This window comes from Mesocricetus auratus, unplaced genomic scaffold (genome assembly GCF_017639785.1).
Source record: "Mesocricetus auratus isolate SY011 unplaced genomic scaffold, BCM_Maur_2.0 Super-Scaffold_100040, whole genome shotgun sequence".
NCBI lineage: Eukaryota > Metazoa > Chordata > Mammalia > Rodentia > Cricetidae > Mesocricetus > Mesocricetus auratus.
Window position 1 is genome coordinate 4,031,585 of NW_024429217.1, and position 27,096 is coordinate 4,058,680.

Genomic DNA, 27,096 nt, shown 5'->3' on the forward strand with positions numbered 1-27,096 from the left:
GGAGAGGTTTCCAGGCTTCCTACCCCAATGGCGTTACATCTCGACTCTCGTGTTTCTCCTTCCCAGAATCCTCCTCGACTCCTAGTCCCTCCTACCTAGATTCCTATTGGCCAGCAGTAATTTATTGACATATACACAGGACTTCCCCAACACTCCTCCAAGCTACATTAATCATTGCAGTGCTCAAGAAGAGTCTCCATATCATATCACATTGGCATGGAGCCTGCTTGTCTTAGCCTTTCTCTGCACTTGTGACTTCCACTAAAGTTGGAGTTAAATCATGTATATTAAATCAACACATTTTTGAGTCATATATATATATCTGGATTATACTCTGCTAAGCCAAACTGCTCAGAAAAGAAATGTAGATTGTTTTACTCATAGTCTCATAAGTTAGCATTCTGACCATGATGTAATCAAATAAGTTTGCATCAAGATGAAATTTTAGTGTTACCCAACCTTGCTTTCTGTCAATAAAACAGCTCCATAAGTACTACCAGCAACAATTCAACTCTCATTTTTCAATATTTTGTGAAAAATACTTGGTAGTCAAAATGTATGTAAGATGATGAAGAATGGATCAATTTACCCTCAAAGTGCTTAAATAAAGAAATCTGTTGAATTATTTCAAGCCATAAATGAGTGAGCACCTGGTGCTGTCTCCCGGTCAACTCACTCAGGTTAACAGGTGAGAGTTAGTGCGTGATGGCATTGATTTCCCGGGGAGCCCTTAATTCACCTCCCCCTCCCAACTCTGCTTCCATGCCAAATGAGGAAAAGTAGCTATTTCTATGGAGAAAAATGAGCCTATTTGTTTACCTTGCAACTTGTTCAGGTGTGCAAATTCTCAGTACTGACTACACCCTGAAGCCTATGCTGACTTTGTTTTATTGTTATCACACTTTAATGGTTGGGGGGTACGCCTGTGTGTTTGTTTGTGTACCACAGAATGCATGTGGAAGTCAGAGGGCACGCTATGAAAGCTGGGTCTCTCCTCCCACCATGCGGATCACGGGTATCGTGCTGGGTCTCTCCTCCCACCATGCGGATCACGGGTATCGTGCTGGGGCCATCAGGCTGGGTGGCAGGTACCTTTAACCACTGAGCCATCATGCCAGTCTTTCTACGCTGATTTTAGAAAACATTTGTCAACTTTTTCCATAACTTGGGTAAGCGGCTAGAATTGTGTATAATGGTTCTGATTACACAGATACTGAAGTGTATAAAAACTGACAAAAGGCTGCTCAAAGTGTTCTTCTTTCTTTTGCTTTTAGTTTTGTTGTCAGCAGTCAGTTCACTGGATGGAGGCATGGGGGCTCCGCATGAGAGGAACGAGTATGGCGCTGTCTTTGAGAACAACTCAGTTTATTCTGAACTCATTCACTATTGACATGGGAGAATAAAAGCTGCAAAATATAATCAAGCCTCCTCCTTTCCCTTCTAAACAAAGAAAGGTGAGTGGAGATGAGAACCAATAGGAGATGATGAAGAGCCTCTCCTACAAGGCAAAGAATGAAACTGTGACTCGAGCACGCTCATTGCAGTATTATAAAAACCCCAAAATGATTTTTACCTGCATTATGAAACAGCAATAACAAAAGAAATTTTTTTCTTCCACACTCTTGGATATCTGCTGATAGCTAGTACAAGATCTGAAGCCACACACCATAATCTCAAAGTTTCAACCTCTTTAAATAAGCCATAACATTTCTGAGCACGGGTCATCATGTAATACACTGATGTCCTGCTGGTTGCTTTCCAGTGGTGTGATAAAGACCATGATTTGACCAGTATAGGGGATGAAAGACGCATTTGACTTATATGTCCCAGTCACAGTCCATCACTGAGGGACGCCAAGACAGGGACACAAGCATGGAAGGAAGCTGAGTAAAACGCAGAGCAACACTGACTGACTTTCTCTCAAAGCTTGCTCAGCCTACTTTCTTATGCAACCCAGGACCACAGGTGATACTGCCACAATGGGACTGGCCCTCCCACATCTGTCACTAATCAAGAAGATGCCCCCACAAGCTTGCCTATAGGCCAGTCTGACAAAGGTGTTTTCTCAATTGAAATTCCTTATTCCCAGATACCTTCAGCTTGTGTCCAGTTGACAAGAACCAACCAGCATACCGCTACTGAGCATGGCATTGTTTTACATATATGTCACTGAGAAGAAGAAAACAGCATACGGTCTGAAAATAAGAGAAACAGTTCACCTCTCACTAAAGGCACACAACTAAGTTTTGGGGTAAGATATGGGAAAAATAATAGCACAGCTATGTATTACATCCTCACACATCTTTTGACACATCTCATTTTATGTTTCTTACTCGTCTTTCCTATCTGTCCTCTCTCATCAACTACAATCAAAATTCATCAGTGTTTCTGACATTATGTCCATTAACTGTTTCTTTGAAGCTATCCAGGTTCTGCAGAATCCTGTTTCCAGGGCACACAGCTTTCTAAGCACTTTTTAAACAGGGTGATCTCTAGTCTTTAGTAATAAGATTTTTCTTGCTAAGTAGCTAAGGAAACATGACAAAGATTAGAATCATTTTCTGAAGAAGCAGGCATTTAATCTTCATACTTTAAAAAGTTAACAGAAAACATATTAATACAGAATGTCCTTTATTCTTTTTCTCTGATATGAGAAAAGCAACTGTGTATACCTTGATCCTCATGGGCATTTGCTCTGATATGAGAAAAGTAACTGAGTATACCTTGATCCTCATGGGCATTTGCTCTGATATGAGAAAAGCACCTGTGTATACCTTGATCCTCATGGGCATTTGCTCTGATATGAGAAAAGTAACTGTGTATACCTTGATCCTCATGGGTATTTGCTCTGATATGAGAAAAGTAACTGAGTATACCTTGATCCTCATGGGCATTTGCTCTGATATGAGAAAAGTAACTGAGTATACCTTGATCCTCATGGGCATTTGCTCTGATATGAGAAAAGCAACTGAGTATACCTTGATCCTCATGGGCATTTGCTCTGCGAGGGTGTTTTGTAGGGAAGGATAATTAAAATTGTGCTTCCACAATACTGTTTTGTCTGTTTCAAAATATAGCATCTCAGATTAAAGGCAAAGATGTTACAGAATAGGGATTTATTATAGGAATTTAGTATATCCTGAAGGAAAGCAAAAGTTTTGCTACCAGATTGTCAAAAGCCATAATCAAGGAAGATTTTGTGCTTTCTACACTCGGAGTCTCTCCACTGGTCTAAAACGCCTTTGCGTGAAACATCACATTATGATACTTGAAAGGAGGGTTTTGTGCAATGAAAGCTGAAAGTATGGCACTACTGACTCTAGAAATGTCAGCAGTGGAGGCTGAGTGGGTGGCAAGAGGGTCCTTAGTGGAGGCTGATGGTAGAGACTAAATACAGCCCAGAGTTTAGAAACTGATGCTGATTACTTCCATCTGGAAGAAAGCAGAATGCAGTAAACACAAGTACACAAATTTCCCTTACTTCACTTTTCTGGCCAAGGAAAGTTTCAGTAGTAATAATGCATTTATCATCAGCTCTTTTCCTGATAAAAGGAGATTAAAGACTGATACCCTGCCCAAACAGACTTTTCCACAAGCCATAATCACCAATCTAATGCTCCCTACACAGGAGACTTCACTGGCATAGGAAGATGGTTTCATTCACCAAGCATTTCATCCCCTTCCATTACCAATATCTGAGTACATGGGGAAATCTAGTGTCAGTTTCAACATTGAGGAGCTTCCCAGGCTCAATGTGGACTCCCTTCCCATTTGTGTACAGGTCCCCTATGCATAACTCCTTTTCCTTATTCTCTTGGGTTTATTCCTTTCAGGAAAGCTAGCTGATATTTCCCGAGGACAGTTTAGTGATCTGGGAAGAGGCTTACATGTCAAGCAAAGGAGACTTCTTAGCCAAGACTGAACTGGGATTTCTTGGCCACCGGCTTTTTATCTCAGTATCCAATCCCTCAAGCCCTGTCAAGCCTTCAGAGGACTACAACTCATATGCATACAAATCACAACACAAGTCACCTATGAGACAAAACTACTTTCAACCCCAAACCACAGTTCAGTCCCTGCAGCTGCTCCTCCTTCCAAGCACGTGGAGATCTTGCCAGGAGCCACCTCTGTTGACTTTCTTCCGGGCTCTTCATCTAAAAAGAACATACAAATGTAAGGGAAAGGGGAAAGGAGAGTTGGCATTGGTGCCTGACAGTGTGCCTGGTGACGAGTGGTTTCCTATAAAAGCAATCATGAAATTAACATCGGGATTCCCTTTGACATATGGCTCATCAGCCTCCTCTGACTGCATCAGCCAAGTGTTCATTACTACTACAATGAAGACCCAGAAGAGAACAGGAAGCAAGGACCAAAAGGAATTTATTCTTGTACTAGTGTTGTAAAGAATAAATCACACACACACACACACACACACACACACACACACACACACACACACACACGCCTCCTCTATTATAGGGTAAGCCTTTAGGAAAGTATAGTTCCTTATAGTTGATCTATATCTATACCTCACTTAAACAATAAACTTCACTAGATAAAGGAGTAGTTTCCAGGAAACCTGAAGATCTCTCATAGTGCAGTAGTTTACCATCAACTTCCAGTAATTAGCATCTTGTTTTTGACATAAAGGCCACCTCAATATTAGCTACAAGTTCAGGTCTTCTACTATAATCGGGGATGCTTTTCTGGTTACTGTAGAGGTGTCTTTTCAGACATGATTCCAGAGACCCGTTATTCATTCTGAATGAAATCATTAACATCATCTGGGGTTTAGGGAAGGAATTTGTCAAATCTTTCCTAAGTTATGTACACCTTTCATGATAAAGAAAACATATTGAGTAAAAGGTCATCTCATCTCTGTATATACAGAGATTGCAATTTCAAGATATAGTTGGTAGTAGGTTTGTCCACAGAGAATTTTTTAAAAGGAATTTCAGCCGAGTAACATCACTTTAACTTAATTACCTAAAGAATACTCACTGCTATGCAGTCTTTAGGGCCCAGGCAGAAGGTTATGGGGAGTCACCACTGAGGTTGTTACCAGCTCCCTGAGAAGGGCTCTGCTCCCTTAGGAGCAGATGTATCTTCTGAACTGAATTGATTATTTTTTTTCAGATATTCTTTCTCGCTCCCTCTCCCCTCCCCCTCTCTCTGTCTGTGTGTGTGTGTGTGTGTGTGTGTGTGTGTGTGTAAGAAGTTCTTGACATTTCAAAATCACAAGATGGATAAATACTAGGAGATAGCATGAAACCAAAGCAGTAGTGACATCATCGTTAAGAGTCCCATTGTCATTAACTCTCCATTCCTTACAAGCTAAGTTTCTATTTCCTAAACATAATGTATCATGTAAAGGATGTTTTTAACCTATGTTGAATTTGTAATTTCATGATGTATACCCCCCCTTTGTCTTTCCAAGCTCCTTAATCTGTGATATATCATTGCCATTTTGTCTTATGAAAATGTCTTCCCAGATGCCTTGAGGACTCCCCTTCTACAGGTTGTATTTTACACTTATCTACCCCACAGGCAGCCTTGGGCTTGAGTTCCCTACTCTTCTGTCCAGATGCTGACAGCCAATTGTCTTGACAGCTGTTTCCCATCATCCCTAACTTTGCCTCCATAAAGGGGACGTCAAAAGCCAGTGAGGGGATGCTCTCTGAACTTCTAAATACAGCGTGCTTTAACTAGACAGTCATGGAAATGCTTTAATGTTTTCCCCCCTCAGGTCTAACAATAGGTGCTAGGTATGTAGGTAGGTAGACGATAGATAGATAGATCTAGTTAATAGGTAGGTAATTGATATATTGGTTTACGGATATATGGGGGATATTGTAGCCTAGGATGTAGTGTCTATGTGTGTGTCTGAGAGAGACAGAGAGAGAGACACAGAGAGAGAGCGATGACTCTTGTTAAATCATGACTGAATGACTGAGTATGTTCTCTTAGCCAAAACCAATTCCAAGTAAACTTGCCCAACTAAATACACACTTATGCCTTGCTCTGGAGTATAGGGACTCAGTTTCCCCTCCATTTATGTTTTGTTTCGAAGCCATACTCCACCTCTCACTGAAGCTCCTGCAAGAGTGCTTTTCTACGGCAAAATATTTGCTATCCTATTCCTGTCAGCTGCTGTCTCCAGAGGACCACCCCTTGCTCTTACAATCAGACAAGCTCTGCTTTCACTCCCCCAGCTGAAGCCTACAATTCTTGAGAGGCCAGGCTCATCTCCAGCTTTTGATTCCATGCCACCCAATAAAAACTTAATCCCTTGCAATCTGCTTCCCACCTCCACAACTGCTGAAACTGTGTTTTCAAATGTCACCGAATGCCACAGCTGGTCCAAATATAAACCTCTGTCCTCCCTCATCGTCATTAATGCCAGCGTCCCCCTCTCTGGTTCCAAGGAGGCTGTGACCTCACTGTGCTCCCCAGCTTTCCTTCTGCCTCTCCGTCTCTGAATGTGTGTGTTCTCAAAGCTAACTGCCACCATCCCCTCTCCCCACAGCTCTCCTCCGATAATTTCATCATCTGTGGTGATTGCAGCCTATCCCTTTGAACAGTTCAGGGAACAGTTAGCTAACCATTTTCTTGTAGCCTTACCTAGACCTCTCCAAACCCAGACATATATATATATATATATGTGTGTGTGTGTGTGTGTATATATATATATATATATGTATATAGCCAGCCCATATAGAAATCTCTAACAAATTCAGTGTCATAGATTTCACCCACATGTCTCTTGATGCCCTCTTGGGGCTCTAAAACAGATGTCTCTTTTACTTCTCTGTTACTGAAGTTCAGTGTCTTTAACCATGCAGGTCAGAGTCCCACAGCTATCAGGTACTATGTTTTTTGTATCTAATGTGTGTCAGGAAGTCTTCACATGCCTTCTACTATATATTCACACATTTGTACACATATATACACCCAGGAGCCCTCTAACATTACATTTAATCTATCCTTTCAGTGTGCAATACGGTGACACCACAGGCTTGCTTGCCCCTTTTAAAGAGACCATCACTGCCATAAGTTTCTCACAAGTGTCTTACCTCACCTCATTTGTATGAATTAGCATTCTCTTCCTGATGTCTCCTTTAGGTTTCAAGCAGACGGGACAAATTCCCTGAACTAGGTTTAATCCTTTATGATGGCTGTCCTTAACTGTAAACCTGACTGGATTCAGAACCAAGGAAACATGTCACTGTTTGTCTAATAAAGGTGTTTGCAGAAAGGAGTTACCTAAGAAAGAAAGACCCCCATAACTGTGGACAGTACCATCGTCAGACTTGGGGCCCTTTCTGTACAAAAGTAAGGAAGCAAGGATAGCAACTAGCATCTCTCTCTCTCTTGCTGATGATGGCTGAAAGCTCACCACCTGCCTCACATACTGCAATTATGCCCTCCTCCCCGTGATGAACTGGATCTCCTCAAGCTGGACCCCAATCCAACCCTTCCTTCCTTAGGCACTTTCTTATCAAGCCACAGCAACAAGGAAAGTATGAACAATTAAAGCCACTATTTATTTCATTACAATAATTATTTCTCAAAATTAAAATGTAAACTAATGGAGGCGTTGCTTTCTTCATAAAACTCAGTATCAATCACATAGCATTGAGTGGCACCTCAAAGGAAGCAGAAATCAAGGACCTCTTTGTTCTCTGGAAAACGCTGGGCAGCCTTTGGGAATGCAGGAGCAACTTCTTTGCCTTGGTTTTCATTATTAATGTAGAAGTATAGAGGTCAAATATACTATCTTTGAACTGTTGAACATTCAATATTCCAGGATGACTAAACCACCAGTGTTGGGTAAGAAGATGGGCAGTGGAGAGACTTCCAAATGACTTCACCAGAGGTTAAAATGACAGAATAGTGTATATCTTAATATCTCTTAGATATTCATCATTTTACTAAAATTGAGTGAGTTTCTCAATTTTACCAAAGTCAGAACATTCTGATTCATCCGAGACAAAAGTATACTCCTGCCTTAAGCTTTGAGGGCACCTGATTCTCTTAGTCAAGTCTCCAGTGACTGAACTAAAGAGCTATCATTGACTTCCCCGCCTCTGAAATTTCTCTTAAGTCACAGTACACTTTTACGTGTTTTTCTGTTGCTTGCCATTATTTCTATGTCTCAACAGTATATCAATGATAAGAACATACAAGTCATTTTTTATTCCGCATTCATCTGTACTTTTTCCAACCAACAGAGTACGTACGATAAATATTACTGTTTAATTTGCTTTTATCAGGCGATGGGACTTTGCACAAACTCACAGGCTTCACTATTAAGCACTGTGTTCTTCATTTTTCATCATTGTAACAAAATAACTGAGAAATGTGCTTAAAGTGTAAAAGGATTTATTCTGACTCTTGGCATCAGAGGTGTTTCTATGTGGGCTGATGGCTACAATGTTACAGTATGACAAAAGGAGAGAAGAGGAGCAAAACTGTTTATCTTGTGGTGGCCAGGAGCAGAGCTAAGACAGGTGGGCTTAGGTGTCAGGATGCGTCCTAAGGAGGCAAAGCTCCAGTGATGGACTTCCTCCAACCAGCACCAAACTCAACTACGGACTTGTGAGTGAATAAATCCATTGATAAAGACAGTAACGTCATGACCATATCACTTCTCAGGAACAAGCCGTTAGCACACAACCCTATGTGAAAGACACTTGCTACCAAACAACAAAAGTCACCATATCCATACTCTCATTTACTTGTAGTTACTTATCAATTTCTAATATCTGTACCAGGTAAACTTGGAAATTATGACAAGTCTGCTGAAAGAGACAAGCTAATGAGTAATTAGCAACCACTATGTTAGATCATATAATAAGGAAGGCAGATGTTCACATTCAAAACTAAACAGGCAGAATGAAACAGCCTTATGAAAAACAGGGAATAAAATTCCAAGTGAAGAAATTAATACAGAGTTCAGAAGTTATGTGGGTTTGTGTAGAAAAATGTTTTAAAATCTAGGAATACAAAAATGTCTGATAACATTAGACCTTAATCCTAGGTCTTTGGGAGGGTAACGCAGAAACATTGAATGTTCAGACTCCCTTGAGCTACAAAGGGAGATCAAAGCTAACTTAAGCAATTTAGTGAGAACTTGTCTCCAAAAAAAATGCTTAAAGAACTAAATGGGAGAGTGCTGGCCTAGCACGTGTGACAATCTGTGTTTAGTCCCCAGCATCTGCCCCCAGTCACAACATCAAAACTCAAGGAAATCTAGGTGAATATAGACAACATAAAAGGCCAATATTATTTTACCTGCTAGAATGCATACTCAAATCTTAAGTGAAAAACATTGAACCCAAATACCATCATGGTCAATCTTTGCTGCTTTTGTGACTACTAATTATGTTGTTGATGGATTAAGCATTCTTGATTTCAAATATACAATTTTGTCATGTGTCCTTAACTTCTATTTCAAACACATGTATTTACTCAAGAAAAGGTGTATTTATTAAGGTTAAATGAGCAACTATTTTAACTAGATCACTTTAATAGATGGGCAGGATGAATAAGCATGTATACAGATTAGAATACAAACATGTGACGCTACAAATTTATACCAACTGTATTTTTTAAGATTTACTTTGAGTTGTGTGTGCGTGTGCGCATCTGCATGTGTGCGTGTGATGTCTGTGAGGGTACACACCCACTAAAGGACAGTGTTAGATCCCCTGAAGCTAGTTACAATCTGTTGTGACATGGGTGATGGGAACCAAACTGGAGCCCTCTGAAAAATATCAAGCATTCTAACTTGCTGGGCCCTCCCTCTAGCCCCTTATAGCAACAATTTTTTATCTCAAACTGTGACACTATCAAAAAGTACTAAACTAAAGTTTGTCAGCAGCTAAATCCCTTATTTATTTTATAGTCAATTCCTTATTTGCTATAACTCAGACTAAAGTTCCTTAAGGTTTGTAAGCAAATTAAACTCTGCATATCATTATTTAACTTGCTATTTTTTAAGATCTAATTGCCTCATGGGGGGAAAAATCACTTTTTCATTCTGCTCAAGTTAAATTAACTGTGCTTGACTGGCTATATTTTCAAAAAAGCAAAACAAAGTTGAAAATTGTTGCTGTGGTGACAAAAAGGCCTCCTAATTTGTTTTGTCAGAACTTTCAACATTGCACTACAAGTAAGAAGTGTGGTAATTATCCTACATTTCACTAGCAATTATTGCCAATTTCCTGTACAATTCTGATTCAATACTGGATGCTGCAAAAACACCAATTTAGAAATAAATTTTAAAAATAAGAAAAGTCAAACAATTCAAGGCTTTCCATTAAACAACAAATACATTCTTATTATTTGTTCAACTTAGACTATTCTAATTTATATTAGTCACAAATATATATCATAAAATTTACATAAAGCTTTTTTTTTTTTGGTTTTACAAGACAGGGTTTCTCTGTATTGTTTTGGAGGCTGTCGGTCCAGCCCAGCCTCGAACTCACAGAGATCCACCTGCCTCTGCCTCCCGAGTGCTGGGATTAAAGGCATGCACCACCACTGTCCGGCTACATAAAGCTTTTATATTCAAGCTTTTACAGCATCTACCTATGACTCCTGAAAGGTATATCATTATTACTTTTTAATTTGTAAAATTATAATGTAATTGCATCATTTCTCCTTTTCCTGTCTTCCTCCCAAGCCCTGCCATATAAGCCTCTGTGCTCATTTTTACATTTATAGCCTCGTTTGCCTTAGTTTCTATTACATGCATGTGTATGTGTTTATACATATATTTTCCTAAAAGTAATCTATTCAGTCTATATAATGTAGCTTGTAAGTCTGTTCTAAGGGTTGACCATTTGATATTGGATAACCACTTAGTGTGCTCTTTCCTGGGGTAGACAGACTATTTCTCCCACTCTAGGCAATTCTTAGTTGCCTATAGTTCTTTTTTGAAGCTCCATGGGCTTTCTGCCATCTACTTTGGCATGTCTATATTTCAAAGAAAAGATAATAAGAAACAATGACAACTGTAACCTTTAAAACACATTTTTTGTTTTATTTTTAGGTGTCAAGAAATAATTGTGTGCAATATGTTATCTTACAATATGTCTATGCCTTAGTGAATTATTAAGCTAACTTCACTAATGCATTATTCAGATCAGTTATTTCACATTTCCTTGTAGTGAAAATATGTAAAATTCAATCTCCTTTGTCTATTATGATGTAGAGATGTTTATTGTTCAAGTAACCCATATTAATTTTAAATTTTTATTAGTGGGCATTCACTGTACAAAGAAATGCTTCATAAAATTTTCACTCAATGTACTTTGAGTATACTCACTTCCCACAACTTCTCCTGTGCCAACTTCAACAATTCCGTTTTTCACAAAAATCCCTTTTCATGAGTCTGCCTTACTTTGATCAATATGAACATTTCTATTTCTGTTCATTTAAACAGGTATTTCAATACATGTTCTTCCACCATTGTTCATTTATATTTTTATCAACAACATTCTTCAAAATTATGGTTCTGATAAAAATTTTGAAAATCAAGATTTTTCTTTTGTTTTTATTTTACTAATAAAAATCCAAGCTATCTACTGATTTTAATTCAATTTTCTGAAAATAGTTACTGAGGCTGGTACTAGGCTGTGAAATTAAAACTTACAGTTCCATCTTTCAACAGTGTTTCATTAAAAAATAGTTAACACATTACATAAATTATGACAATATAAAAATAACTTCTATGATAGACATAGGCCAGGGATTTTAGAATTATGGATTTGGGGTATGCTCAACTCAGAAATGGTGATGGACTTGGTAAATTCCTCCTTGAAAAGTCAACATTTAGGCACAATTTGCAAGATTCTTAGTAATCAAGCAACTGAAGTCTGAGTGCTAGTCCTAAGATAGCATTCTGGAAAGGCAAAGGTAGCATATGAGCGCACACCTTGTCCCAGTGAGTGTGTGTGATCTAGACACATGGAAGACACACTTCACCTGTTGATTTCCCTACCAAGACATCATGGAGGCCTGATGAGCAGACTCAAAGTGTTAGGCTCCAGGGCTCGAATTAGACCTCTTAGTGGATGCTACTGTTCACCTGAAATCTTACTCCTGGTACAGGAAATCTATTTCTTGAAGGGAGCTATAGCAAGTTAGGTTATACTATAAATATATGATATGTTCAAGTATCTTCCAAAGGAAGGGAAATGTGAACAAAGCAAACGTGACATCGTTGAGAGAAAGGGTTAAGGGCTATGTTGGTCCCTTGTTTCTAACTAGCCTGCCGCTCTGGTCCACGGCTTCTGAAGCAGAAAAGAAACATGAAGGTCTGATGCGTGCTTTGCCTTCTGGGTGGTATACACAGCATGTCGCTTATCTAAACCTCGCCACACCTTACTCGCTCCTCGGGGTAGAAACCGCGTCATTAGTACCTATTTGTTTCAGCACCACAGTCATCTTTCCTTGAACTTTGAGCAAGGGACATCAGAGAGAGTAGTGACATCACATTTCAGAAAAAAGGTTAAATATGTTCAAGCAAAAAAGAACAATGGAGTATAATGGAATGTAACTTAACGCATAAAATAACCTTGTAATTACAATGCAATTGAAGTGCTTCCCTATGGAGTGTTTCTCTTACACAAATGACAGGAAAAGGAACAGTATCTCCAGTTTTACTCACTTACCAGCCCAGCAGAAAGTGTCAGCTTTAAGTGCCTTCCCAATTGGTACAATTACAACATTCAATGTGTCCTATTCAGTTTCCATTGCTGAAGGAATGCAGCATGGATATAAGACAGAATGAAAAGGCAAGGCTAGGGGTTCCCTACCTCACTAAAATTGAAATATTGACAGTATAATCTATTAAACCATTTTTATTATAATCGTAAAGACTGAGAAAAAAATCCATAGATCAAATCTTTGTAGTCTGACAGAATAGCTGGAAATTTATTGACTTCTTCAAATTCATGGATTTCTACCCATTTCAGCACACCTACAACCTAAGAGAGTAGTGCAAAAGAAATTCTATCAGTAATTTCTCTAGGGGGAATCTATAAATATGTACATACATATGAATTTGTATTATTTAAATACCTTCCAATATGATTGACTTTTAAGCAAAAATAATAGCTATATACTATTGAATGTATTTTATATAATTTAATGACTGTGTGTGTGTGTTTGTGTGTGTGTGTCTGTGTGTGTGTGGAGAGAGACAGAGAGACAGAGAAAGAGGCAGATAGAGAGACAGAGAGAAATTCAAACAAATATAAACAATTTATAATTAGTATCACTTAAGTGTAGGCTTGAATATGTAAAGGGCTCCACATTTTGAAAATATAATTAAGTAATATTAAAATTTTAGTGAAAAATCATGAATTAATAAACCAATGAATTCAAGAAGCTCAAGAAAGCCTATTACCAATGAGAAGAAGGATCAAAAGGAAGGAGACAGTGAAAGACAAGAGGAGAGGCCATCACCACTGCCACCATAACAGCCACCACTACCATGACGCCCTCCCCACCACCATGACCCCCACCACCACCATGACCCCCACCACCACCATGACCCCCCCCCACCATGACCCTCCCCACCACCATGACCCCCACCACCACCATGACCCTCCCCACCACCATGACCCCCACCACCATGACCCCCACCACCACCATGACCCCCACCACCACCATGACCCTCCCCACCACCATGACCCTCCCCACCACCATGACCCTCCCCACCACCATGACCCTCCACCACCACCATGACCCTCACCACCACCATGACCCCCACCACCACCATGACCCCCACCACCACCATGACCCCCACCACCACCATGACCCCCACCACCACCATGACCCCCACCACCACCATGACCCCCACCACCACCATGACCCTCCCCACCACCATGACCCCCACCGCCATGACCCCCACCACCACCATGACCCTCCCCACCACCATGACCCCCACCACCACCATGACCCCCACCACCACCATGACCCTCCCCACCACCATGACCCCCACCACAGCCCCCACCCCCACCACAGGCTGGCACATAAAAGTCACATTTCTCAATATCAGTGTTAGAGAAAATGTGTGAAAAGCAAACAGGAGAAGAAGGTGCATTGTACACAGTGAAGTAGGTGATGTACGATGCAAGCTTTGGGTCAACATTTAAAGACACTGAAAGATCGACAAATTCTCACCTTAAAATTCCTTAATGGGTGAATGCTTTCTTTTAATAAGGAACGTGTAAGTTTAAAATGTACCTGAGGCTGATGTCTGCTAATGGGCATTTGGACAGAGAGAAATAATTCAGAATTTGGACTTACACAAAGGAATTAAGCACAACACAAATGTGAACACCGTGGGTAAATATCAAATATTCACTTTAATATTCACTATTTAAGTGTTTTTTAATCGATTTAAAGAAAAGCAAACAAGTAATGCTCTTTGGTGTCTACAATATGGCATTTGCACATATGATAAAGGCAGTACAAACATTAATGGATAAAATGGAAATACAGTATTTTAAAGATCCTACGCTACCTGTAAAATAGCATGATATGTGTGGTGGTTGAGACGTCTCCCATAGGCTAGTTTATGTAAACCCTTGGTGCCGGTTGGCGGTGCTGTTTGGGAAGGCTTAGGAGGTGGGGCAGTCACTGGAGACAGGTTGTTGCTCCGTTTCGCTTTGCCTTCGCTGGTGTTTGAAGTCAACGATGTGATCTCTGTTTCCTGCTTCTGGTGCCATGTGGGCCACTAGTTCACTCATGAAACGCCTGTCCGACATGCTGGAGTGAAAATGGACTTTCCTCCATACACTGGTTCTAGTCACGGTGTTTCATCACAGCAATGGAAAAGTACCTGCTAAATGTGTGCGGGCAGACGACTAAATGTACCACAGACACGGGAGCATTCGAAGTGTCTGCCGTATTAGTACATATCTCACTGTAATATGATTCTGATAAACGGCAAAAGCCTATGGCTATATCTTAAAAGTTATTAAATATATTCCTTGGAAGATGTAGAAATTTTTAAGTATTTATAGAAATGGGTGCTGTAAGTAATTTGATATCCGTCCCTAAAGAAGGTGTTCTTAGCACAGTGTTCGGGTAAGTGAGAATTAAAAAGGCAGATAGACTTCGCCAAGACCCAAGGCCGTGAGGTCAGGTAATAATAGAGGCACAGCTGCACATCTTATGTGACTCTGGCTTTAAAATACAAGGTTATTCTTTGATTTTTCTTAACAATGGCATAAATTGAAACGGGGTAGGATCTGTTATATATCTCAAAAAACGATAGAAGAAGGAAAATGAAAACAGAGGTTTGAGGTAGGCATGAGAAAGGAAGAGATGCGTATATTTTGAGTGAGATAAGAGAGATTAAACAAAAGGTGGCCTGAGACATCTGAAAGAGAAACCAAGAGACAGAATAAATGATGTATAAGAAAGAATAAATGGAGAAGCTGGGGTTTGGTGGTATCCATGGTAACACAGGAGACAATGGAACAGAGACCCAATTTCTCTTTCTGTCTCTGAACAACCTTGGGATATGAAGCAGGGAGCTCCGAGAAGACCCTAATGATACCCACGTCTGACCACACCTCCCGTTCTCCACTTGTATGTCCTCTGCTAGAATGATTTAGTGTATTGTATCTCATGAACAGGGTGGGGCAGAAGTGAATGAATGATACTATCAAGTTTGGGTTGTCTCTGCTTCCCATCCTTAAGACCTACCTTTGGTAATCTTGCATAACTCATTCATAGCCCCCCCTCTCTCTCTCTCTGTGTGTGTGTGTGTGTGATAAAACCATGTGGAAATCTTGCTTGCATTATTTAGGGAGACAATATGAAAATAACAACACAACTGAATTTGACGTCACATTTTGATTCCAGAATTTGGTTACTTGAATCTATCTTTGGCTACAGATGAACAGCATATCTGAACATGTAAATTATATTACACTGTATTAAATTCTTCTTTTTGATTACTCCTTTGTATTAAGAGTATATACACTAGATGTTCAGTTAAAAACTCTGTCTCTTTCTCTATTACTTACCTACACATACTCTGAACAATACTATACACAGGTCAACGAAATAAAAGCATATATTGCAAACTGAACAGTCCCAGAGACGCTGGACCTTATGTATACAACCATCATTGAATTTTTAGGTAACTGAATTCCTAGCTTGCTTTAGTCTTCTGAAGTCAAATTAAAAGACAATGCCCCATCCATATGGGAAAAAATGTAAAATACAGTATACTGCTCTAACAATAATATAAACTAGAAGTAGAAAGACTAGTGCAATGTAAAATAATATGCATCTCAATGTGTGAATACTCTTACATAGCTGTACTTGAAGACAGATGGGAATAATCAGATACCCATCTTTAGCATAGTCAAAACAGTTATGTTGCTGTTGTCCTTTTGTCTCCTCAGATACTGACAGCATTTCCATCTGATTTTCCAAGATGACAAACAATCCTTAGTACAGTAAGGCAAGGCACTGAGTTCTCATGGCATCCACAGCAACTGTATCCTTCAAGGAGAGGTACAGCATTAGCCTGAGTCTTTTACATTTCCCTTGTAGATAGGTCATTATCTGTTAATTTCATTTCAGACTTGCAAAGTAGGCATAAAAACCTAATTATTATGAAAATAGAGCATTAAGTCTAATAGAAGTGGGCTCAGATCTAAAGAATTATTATAAAAAGAAGACATTAAGTCTAATAAGATTCAGCATTGGTCTAGATAGAAACAAAATCTAGGCCCGAGCACTGAATCAACATGGTGGGTAGTGAAAAATCTGCTCAGTAATTCATTGCTGAAAACAGAAAAACCTAGCTATCTATAGTCCAAGGAATTTCTGGCCAGATATCTAGCGTTTCCCTAAACATTGTAACCTTGCAAGGTATTGGTTGCCTGCAAACTTTAATACCATAATCTTTCTAATATCATTCAATAGCTTTATTACTTTCTAATTAATCAAGCTCTGCTTGCTTTTATAATAAATTTTAGTGCTATCTTTTATCACTGTGTGTTTACTAATAAACAATTTAGCAATGCATAGCTAGACTAGCAAGTATCTAATAAAATTCACCCCTGAGTTGTTCTGAAAAATTCTAATATGGTCCAAAGTTGGAGCATTAATTTTAGATCTTCCATGTGTAAATACATAGCAATATACTTATATTGGAGCCATTGTAATTGCATTGGCTTTCATACAGTGTGTAAACAGAACGTTAATGCATACATTACTCCTTTAATTTTTAATTTATCATTTTTTATGGCTTGAGGATGTCACCATCTATAGTTACTTTATGTTGCTGAGCAATTAAACTATATGATAGTCTTTTGATTATTCTGTAGGCATTAGTAAATTAAAATGTAGTAATCTGGGCATGATCATTCACAGCACATAGGAAGTAGAGACAGGAGGATTGGAAGCTCAAGGTCATTCTCAGCTAACAAATTAAAAGCCATCCTAGGCTACATTAAGCACTGTCTCAGAACAATAAACATACATTGAAAAATTAAAAGAAAAAACTCTTATCTCTACATTTATGATCACAGCAGAGCTAAAATGGTTGAAGAATTTTACCTGTGTCAGCACAGGAAGAGAACGAGAAGGAAGGGGAAACGGGAGAGAGCAATGAAGGATGATGGTCTTAATGCGAGGGCAAGTACTTTGGACCAATGAAGGCTTGTTGGCTTTCAGCAGGTCGACAGTGTTGTGTAGTGAAAACTCCCCTGGGTCATTTGCAGAAAATTCTTTTACATTTTCAGAACTATATTGCATGGACATAAAATTACATAACTCAAACCTATAGCCTGCATTCCAAGTCATCCAAGTCATTTCTCCTCCGTACTACTGAGTTTTCAGGGATAGCGCCCTGAGTCTCTTATTACTTCTAAGCAACCTCCTTCTGCCTACAGCTATTCTAAAGATGAAAATATGAGCCCGTCTTACTGCCTGAGACAAACAATCATTTTCATAGCTCTGTGAGGTATTCCTGGAGCTTCCGTGAGCTTCTCTCACAGCTGAGTAAGTGTCCATTTGCACCTGCTTAGCTGAGCTCCACCTCGCAGTCCAGAACATCTAGGATCACTCCCTTCCCGATTTCGATGTTTTCTCCAATGCATCTTAAAAGCTCAATAAAACACTTGACTGAATTGATTAATGGGCAGATTGCTTTTAGTCTTCTTGTTAATCTCTTATTCAGGAATATTATTTAATGTCTCTGTTAACCAAGTCTGGTGAATATCTAACTACTAAGCATGTTACCAAGTTTTTGTCTTTGTAATAACTCTAGAAAGTAGAGAATAAAATCTCTGTTTTGTAGAAAACTAAGTCAAGATTGCAAAACATGCTCAAGATAATGAAGCTAGTAAAGTAACTACATCTTTAGGCTGAATTTCATCTATGCTTCTCTCTTTTTCTTGACTTTTCACCTATTTGTGATGCAAGGCTATATTGTTGAAGATAACAAAACTGAATGTCTTCTCTTATGTTTGTTAGCTAGGCGTTTTCTAAGTTAGCTGAGTGGTATCTAAATATTATATCCATGATACTCTGCTTCCTAACGGGAAAGGGACATCTCTCTGCTACTGCACATGTCCTCTACCAAAAATTTTCACTTCTCCAAAATATAATCTGCCACTAGATAGAAGGATGCACTATGGTTTTGTTTTGTGTTGACTCATCTCTGCTGGAGATCTGATTTCTCCACTAATAGTGTGAATAAAGAACTATGTCCTCCCACCCTGAAAAACTCACTCCATTAGGATTCCTAACGAAAACCAACTCCACCCTCAGGTAGCCATCAATTGCCAATAGCTGCTATAGCCATGCACATACCAACTTATGCATTCTCTTCCTGAGGCTTCAAGGATCTCATTTCAAATATGCTATTCATACCCAGACTTTTCTCCAGTGTCTGCATGTGAGGAACCTCACAGTTTAGATCCCATGGATTCTTCAAACACCAAATTCTGAAACAGGCTCAGACAAATAGTTAGAGTTAGGTCACTGAGATTCAAGGAAAGAAGCAAGGGTTAATAGATGTGGAGGACTCCATCATGCCCTAGAATAGGGCATATTCCTTCGTTGCTGTCTTTCTGATTATCTGCTTTCACAACTGAGTGTTCCTGGGTGCTTCTAACATCATCAGGAACTATTCCTATCTCAGTGCCATAACGGTGCCCAATAAGAGGTAAAGACAAGCTGCTCTTGATGATTCGACCTAGACAGTCTAAGTTTTAACAGTGGCAAAGTCCCTGAGGACACTGTCCACAACACTTGGATTTTATAACGCTCACCTGAATTTGTGCCTGATCAGTTTATTCAGTTTACGGGCTTCAGCACTAAACATATTATTTTGTTCACATTTGCAGCATCAGGGTTTCCAGTGTGTTTTACATTTGGCCATTTCATTAGCATCCATCTTTCTTGAACATTATTATTGATTTGGAAGTAAACAATTCTGCCTTTCAGTATAGCTTAAAGATCAGCTGGAGAAATGAGCTCAGAAATAACATTCAGGATCCATCAACTTTAATTTTCCTTTGAGATCTGGGAAACTCAACCATTACCCAATTAATTCATCTCATGGGTGGCTTGTATGGTTTACAAAGCACTCTTTTCAAAGGTAACATTTTGACAAGCAAACCATGTTAGAACAGAGTAGCAAAAAAAATACTAGGATCCATCTAGAAGGAAATTTTAGTGTCAGAGGGTGGAAGTGTGGAAGGAGCAAATAGCCTGAGACAAGAAATAATTTGATAAGTTTTGAGTTGCTGATTTCATTCCATCAGAGTGGCAAGTTATAGCACCCAATTTGAGGAGATTGCTTGGCCCTTTGCCCAAATGTTATTTATTAATCTAATTAATGAACGACAAGAAAATATATGTTCTATTTCCTTCCTATTTTAGAAGGTATGCCTGTTGAACTGGAAGCTTTGGGTAGAAACTCACTATCTTAACTGTGTGTTATTTCTGAACTGATTTCAAGATGTTATGCTCCTCCGTCTACTGTGGAAAGCAGGTGATCCTACTGGACCCAATAAAAGATTTTCAGTGGGAAAAGCAGCCATAAGTGCAGCAATTGTCAGTTCAATGACTGCCTTTCACAAGGTCTAGCACATTTGAGCACTAAATGGAAGACCTCCAATAAAATTAAACTCATGGGGCCCCTCAGCAAGAGTCCCAAATGATTTTCATTGCCCTGTTGTCGATTTTGTGACCCACTCCTTCTTCGCTTGGCTTGTGACCTTCTTGATCTGTTTACTACCATCTGGAAATGGATTCACCTGGGTTGTTCAATACTCACTAATGCATGAGATGCATGCTAAAACCGAAGGGAATGAGATTTGCAGTTACAGAGATACTGTTGGCTAACTAAGAAAAGAAAACAGGACCAGAACATTTTTACATGAGCTTTAAAATTCAAGTTTGTGAATTTTCTTGATACCGTAATATTTGGATGGTTTTACTGAACCCACAGTAGCTTCGCAGCAACAAGAAAGCTGTATCACTAGAAAATATTATGATTTTGTTTCCATTTTTCTGTTATTTAGTGCAGGTTACTACAATTTTTGTGTTTCTCTACGACCTCAACAGCAAAGCTAGTCTCACAGTCTCTCCTGAGTTTGTAGGGTTATAAGTAGAACATATTTTACAGTAAACCACCCAAATACATGGAAGTCAGAAGTGTCAACAAGTGCTCAGGGTGAAGCATGAAATTTATATGTAATACACAATTTGAATTATTTTTATTTGAATTTTTCTTAAAATATTGTATTTTACTAAGTTCTTTAATATTTTATAATCAATAGATTTTAATTACAGCCAAATTATTTATTATACTTATTTCTCCTGGGGAACATTGTTTGACAGTCTCATAGTTACATAGAGCCAATTTGCATATTTACCATTTGATCTCGTTTTTTCTTTTTTGAGAAATGCTATCTAGAAATAAATCATTCCTTGTTTAATCACCAGAAAGAGATAGTTCGGGCTCATGATTCAAATATAAACAATAGGGGAGTCATTCAAGTGTTTTATTCCAGTTGCCCATTATTAACGAGTTACACTGTACTAAAAATAGCTATGGCACAAAAGGAAAGCAGTTTTGCACATGTGACTGTTCCTCACCACTCATCACGATCATCCACAACTTGGCTGAAATAAAGGATAGTGCTGTCCTTGTGCTTTCTAGTTTCAGACACAGAGTTTTGGCCCAGTGCACCTCTTCTGAAAACAAAGAAATTATTCTTAAGCAGAAAGCAAAACACCTTTCTTTAGCATTCACACTGATTGCTACATCAGATAGTCATTAAATAGGGAATATAAGTCCCATCTGCCATGATTTTAAATGCATACTGTTCCATAGAAGAAGTGGATGTAAAGAAATTGTGAATTCAGTTAGTGCGAAACTGGTGGTTTGGTAATGCTCATGCTATGTTCTCTATGACCCTGATGGTTGACATCATTTGTACAAGCTACACCGCTTAGGAGACTATAGAAGAAGGGTAAGGACAGAGGGAGCAATAATGTCTTTTAACGAGCCTATAATTCATCACCAGCACAGTCTAGTGCCGTCAGGACAGACCTTGTGGGCATCCTGAGTGTGTGCAAAGGCTCTGCATACCCTTTACTTCATATTGAAAGAAAGCTAATACCACTAACCAATTAACAAATAAATGCCTCTCACTCAGCATATACTTACCCAAAATGGCAAAAGATTTCTTTTCACCCAAACCATCCAAATTTCTACCTAACAAATTCTTTTCACCCTTTTTTCATTTAAATTAGAAACAAGCTTGTTTTACATACCAATCCCAGTTCCCTCTCCCTCCCCTCCTTCCCTGCCCCCACTGGCCTCCTATTCCATCCCCTTTCTGCTCCACAGGGAGGGTGAGGCCTTCCATGGGGAATCTTCAAAGTCTGTCATATCATTTGGAGCAGGGCCCAGGCCCTTCCCCGCGTGTCTAGGCTGAGAGAGTATCCCTCCATGTGGAGTGGCCTCCCAAAGTCCATTTGTATACTAGGGATAAATACTGATCCACTACCAGAGGCGCCATAGACTGCCCAAATCTCCAAACTGACACCCACGATCGGGTCTGGATCAGGCCTATGCTGGTTTCACAGCCATCAGTCTGGGGTCCATGAGCTCCTCCTTATTCCGGTCAGTTGTTTCTGTGGGTTTCTCCAGCCTGGTCTTGACCCCTTTGCTCATCACTCCTCCCTCTCTGCAACTGGATTCCAGAGTTCAGCTCAATCTAACTACAAAATTCTAAGATACTCCTGCCACTTGTCTGTACACATTTCCCAGTTAGATGGCCCTGTCATTTTAGATGTCCAAAATTGACACTGACTTTTGTATTTTCTTCTTGGTTTCCCTATTGAGGACAATATTTGTATCTTGCTTACTTTCATATGTCTCAGCTTACAGAGGCCAAATCTGTCTAATGGGTACCTTACTCTATTACTCTGCATCTTATCTATTTTTAGACCCTATAGAGTATCTCCTCACTAAGTTCACCCATTTTCTAGGCAGGCAGGCCAGTGGTCTACAGTATCAGGCCTGACTCTAGAATCTCCTCCAGTATTTTTGCATATGTGGGCAGCCATGTTCAGCTCATAGGAGTTTAGCACCAGTCTTGGCAACATACCAACACACTATCGCTTACATTTTAATTGGCAGATAAAGAAAGTGATTTTTCGGGAAAATAAAAACATATTCATCCATCTCTTCATTTTTCTATGGCTTGAATTTTGCACAAGTTCTGATAACCTCACTGAATTCATAAATAGTTATTGGCACTGCTAAACATAATTGCTGTACAAAACTTGTAGTTTCCCTCTTTAATACTGAGTTTCTTTTTGACATAGAAAGGATATGATGATTATTTTTACTTTCAGACTCACTTCAAACTCTAAATTATTTCTCCAGTGAAAGTTACTATTTATTTTTGCTTTATAATTTTGACTTAAAAATGTTTTTTTTCCTGTTTTGTCTTAAAGGACTCTAGGATGTGATTAGAAGTGGTAGAGCCCTCTCCTGGCTGTTAAAGTCAGTTAATAAATAGAGCAGTGAATGCAAGGCACCCATCCAAGTGGAAACTGAGAACAAAATGTGAGACAACAGACTGCTCACCAAAGGTGCACTTTGTACTCTAAGCCAGGGTGCTGTGATTCAGGAAGGATGCAGACAGCCAGGATGTCTGTGGTATAATGTCCCTGTAATGCTTTTCATTTATCTTGCTTATTTCACACTAAGCTATGGTCTTCCACTTCCTGCTGTGGTGACAGTGGTCTCTAGTGTCTCCATACTAGGGTCCTCTATAAGTGCTAAGCAAACCTGCTCTATGAGTGACTACTGCTCTACACCAGAAAAGAAGACTACTGGAACTGCAAAGCATCTTCTCACACAGACCTCCAGAAGTTCGTCTTTTACCACAGCCTCTCAGTAGACAAGACTGGGTTAGGTTTGTGCTGAGTTCTTGGCCATGATCTAATAATCATTATGCAGACTTATTATGTGGCTTGAGATACTTGCTGCTGGTTTTGTTCTTGAGTGTGGGAAATACTGCATCTATATTTTACGGAAAGGGAGGTTTTCTTTGCGGTTGCTTCTTTGTGTTTCCGGTAGAGTTGGTCGTACTACCAACAAGCTGTGTCACCAGCACCTGCTCCTGTTTAGCTTCCAGGAATGTGCATCTTACCCTCCCCAGGACCATATATTTCACCATTCTCTGTTCTGATTCAGCTGTGCAATATTGTCAGAATATTACCCTTCATATTAATTCAAGCCAAGAGTCGGTAAATGGGTGACCTTTTTTGTTCAAGGGCAGTTTTGACTTTTTCTCAATTCCTCATTACCTTTAAAACTATCTGTTTTAAGTCTAGTACTGAAGAGATATTGAATCCAAATGCAATACCTACAGCAGTTAAACAAAGTCTTGCATCTATAGGAGAACACAGACACCATACGCTCTGCAACCTGTGAGGATGGACTGAGTGGTGTATCAAAAAATATCTTCATTTACAGGAAACCAGATGATTCAGATACAACCACTAGATCTGAGGACCAGTTTTATCCCGTGATGATTCTGTGACCCTAACAAATATCATTTGATCTACCTAAAAAAAATAAATTACGGCCTTTAACTTATCAGACTGAGCTGTAAAATGTCAACTTCTCTATAGAACTCCACTCACACAAAAGACAGCAAGAATGTGCCCTGGTGGGCACCAAGAAACACAGGGTGTCTTTGTCATCAGCTCTCTACTGAGTGCCCCAGTGCACCTAAGCAGCTATGTAGCTCATGGCTTCTGGTAGGACCGAATATATGGGACAAAATAAGCAGTAAACTGTTCACCAAAACCACTTTTCCCTAAAGTACAAAAGCAATATCTAAGAACTCTCCTAAGAGCAAGTGTCCCCAGATGCAAATTAACTCCATGTGGAAATGACTAAATCATGGTCAACAACTTGTCCTGCATATAACCCAAATTTGTCCCTTGTAACCCTGAGGCAAAAGGCTGAACTGCTCTCAAGTGTGGCCACACTGGCTTCAGAGAATGTCTGTTTCCCGAAGATCCATTTTTTTGACACACTAAGCCTTTGGAGAAGATAGTCACTTGTATTAACTCCTACTGACTTCTCAACCAGAGGCCTTTGAGGAAAGATACACATTTGAATCACACATTTTATTAGGATCTCACTTTAATGATGTGCTTTCACACTCCCTGCCTTTCTTCATGTAGCTGCCTTTGAAAGACTACACCCCTACATATTTCTGGAAGTACAACCCTTGTCATCCTTCATGGTCTGTAGCCAAGGTCTTCATCTTCATGAAGTCCCCCTGAACCCCAATGGGACTCTACTTGATGTATGTTACCCCTCCTTTACCCTCCCACATCACTTGATGTACTCAAGCGTCATGACCAGTAACACTTTGAATTTATGAACCACTGATTCACAAATGTGTGCTAACTCCCTTATCATATATTACTGGATGACAAATTTTTCTTCTCAAGCTATATTAAAATTTAAGTCTCCAAATTTTAATAATGTACTTTGAATCTTAAGTGGCTCAATAAATATTTTTCATTTTCATGATTTATCACTATCTATCTTTGAGGCTTCCCTTTTCCATTACAAATAAATAATTCAAATTTCAAAAAAATTGAGGTAGTGTCTCACGTATAAGTGTTGTGTGGCACTGAACTTGATACAAAGCTGAGGATGATCTTGAACTCTTGATCCTCCATCCAAGTGTTAAAAAGGCAGACACAGGTCACTTTACAGGGAAAAGTCCATTTTTCCCCCAATGGTAGAACTTCTGCCATGGTAGCAAAACAAAGGAGTCTTTTCTTGGTGAATAAATGCGTGGCTCATGCATGTCACCTACAAAAATGCACCAGTGGAGGAAACCTTATGCAGGTGGAGAGAATAGAGCCAGAAACATCCCTGTGACCTCTTTTGACAGAACACAGAAGTGAGAGGACCAACTGGAGGCACGGACATATGGAAGTCATACAACAGCACCACACCATGACACCTGAGCACCACACCATGGTGACACCTGAGCACCACACCATGATGACACCTGAGCACCACACCATGACAGGTGAGCTCCACACCATGGTAACACCTGAGCACCACACCATGACAGGTGAGCACCACACCATGACAGGTGAGCACCACACCATGATGACACCTGATCACCACCCCATCATGACACCTAATCACCACACCATCATGACACCTAATCACCATGTCGTGACACCTGATCCAAATGCCTCTTCTTTCATTCAGCAACATTTTGTCTTTCTCACATGTTCATCAGGCAGTTCTTTTCTTAATAAACTTTAATTTGAATGCATATAAAATAGTGAAATCTTAAATTAAAGTAATTATTGGAAATCATATTAAATTTTATATACTTTAAAATGCACCATTAAAGATTATAAGCCAGTGGTTCTCTCAGATTATGCATGTGAGATGCTTACAAGTCAGACACAATCACTGACACTTGGCATGCATGAGGTCCTTCAATAATTACAAGTAACACATGGCACAGCAACCATGACACATATTTACAATTAAATGGTAATGCACTAACATTTCTAAAATGTGTTCATTTCATTCACTGAATCGTAAGTATAACTGAGAATTAAAAAGAAATATTTTCCCCAGCGCCATCACTGACTATTACATGGCAACACGCTGATAACCTCCTCACTGGTCCACATTTTGTGAGTGCCTACAGTCTCGATTAAGTCATGGCAGACAAATAAATTCTAAGATACATATTCAACAATGATTCCATGGTTAAAATGGGGGAAGCTAGACATGAGAAACGGAACTTCAGGGCACTTCGAGATGTTAACACATTTTCGCTAAAGAGAAACTATCTCATGTAGAGTTTGCCACATTTAATGAAGTTATTTAATGAATATTTATCAAATGCCTGTGCATTCCTGTTCCTCGGACACTACAGTGTATTGTTACATATGGACCACTTACTCGTGCAATCATTCATTTTCGGCATTTCAAGCACATTCACAACCCATAAGGCTATGAACCCAGGTGAAAGAGATAAAAAAGAAAGGCAGTGTTCTTGTCAGAGATATTCAGAAAGAAAGACTAGTATGCAGCTGGCTCAACAAGACAGCAGGGAAATCTTCAGAAGCAAAGGTAAAGAAATGACCATCTGCTTTTGAAGACAAGTGGTAGGTCAGTGATGGGAACTTTGAAACAGAAGGACCACTCACCTCCGGCCAGAAAAGACGAGCAGGAACTGACCAATCAGAGAAGAGGGAAACTGTCTGATGACTTAGAAAAAATGCAAACGACAGTGGTCAGGTATAAGAGCAGACACACAGGTTTTTGAAGGAATAATGGGCAATTGGAGACACGGGTGCCAGATATGTAGGAAAGATGGGATGTGAGAAAACTCAGGGATGTATAAAAGGAAGTTGAGTACAAAAACCCATTTCCACAGAAGGAAGGAATTTTGATGTTTGGCAATACAGAAGAAAGGTTATAATAATTATCAGGCATGTTGTCTTATGCCTATAATCCTA

At 39.4% G+C, this 27,096-nt stretch overlaps 1 long non-coding RNA gene across 1 annotated transcript; it reads left to right on the forward strand.

The window, feature by feature from the left end:
- The first annotated feature begins 1,281 nt into the window (after positions 1 to 1,281).
- Positions 1,282 to 4,362, forward strand: LOC110342253. The gene is made up of 3 exons (XR_002384284.2): positions 1,282 to 1,454; positions 2,090 to 2,251; positions 3,834 to 4,362. It is a non-coding gene; the product is annotated as an uncharacterized LOC110342253 (long non-coding RNA).
- The last annotated feature ends 22,734 nt before the right edge of the window (positions 4,363 to 27,096 follow it).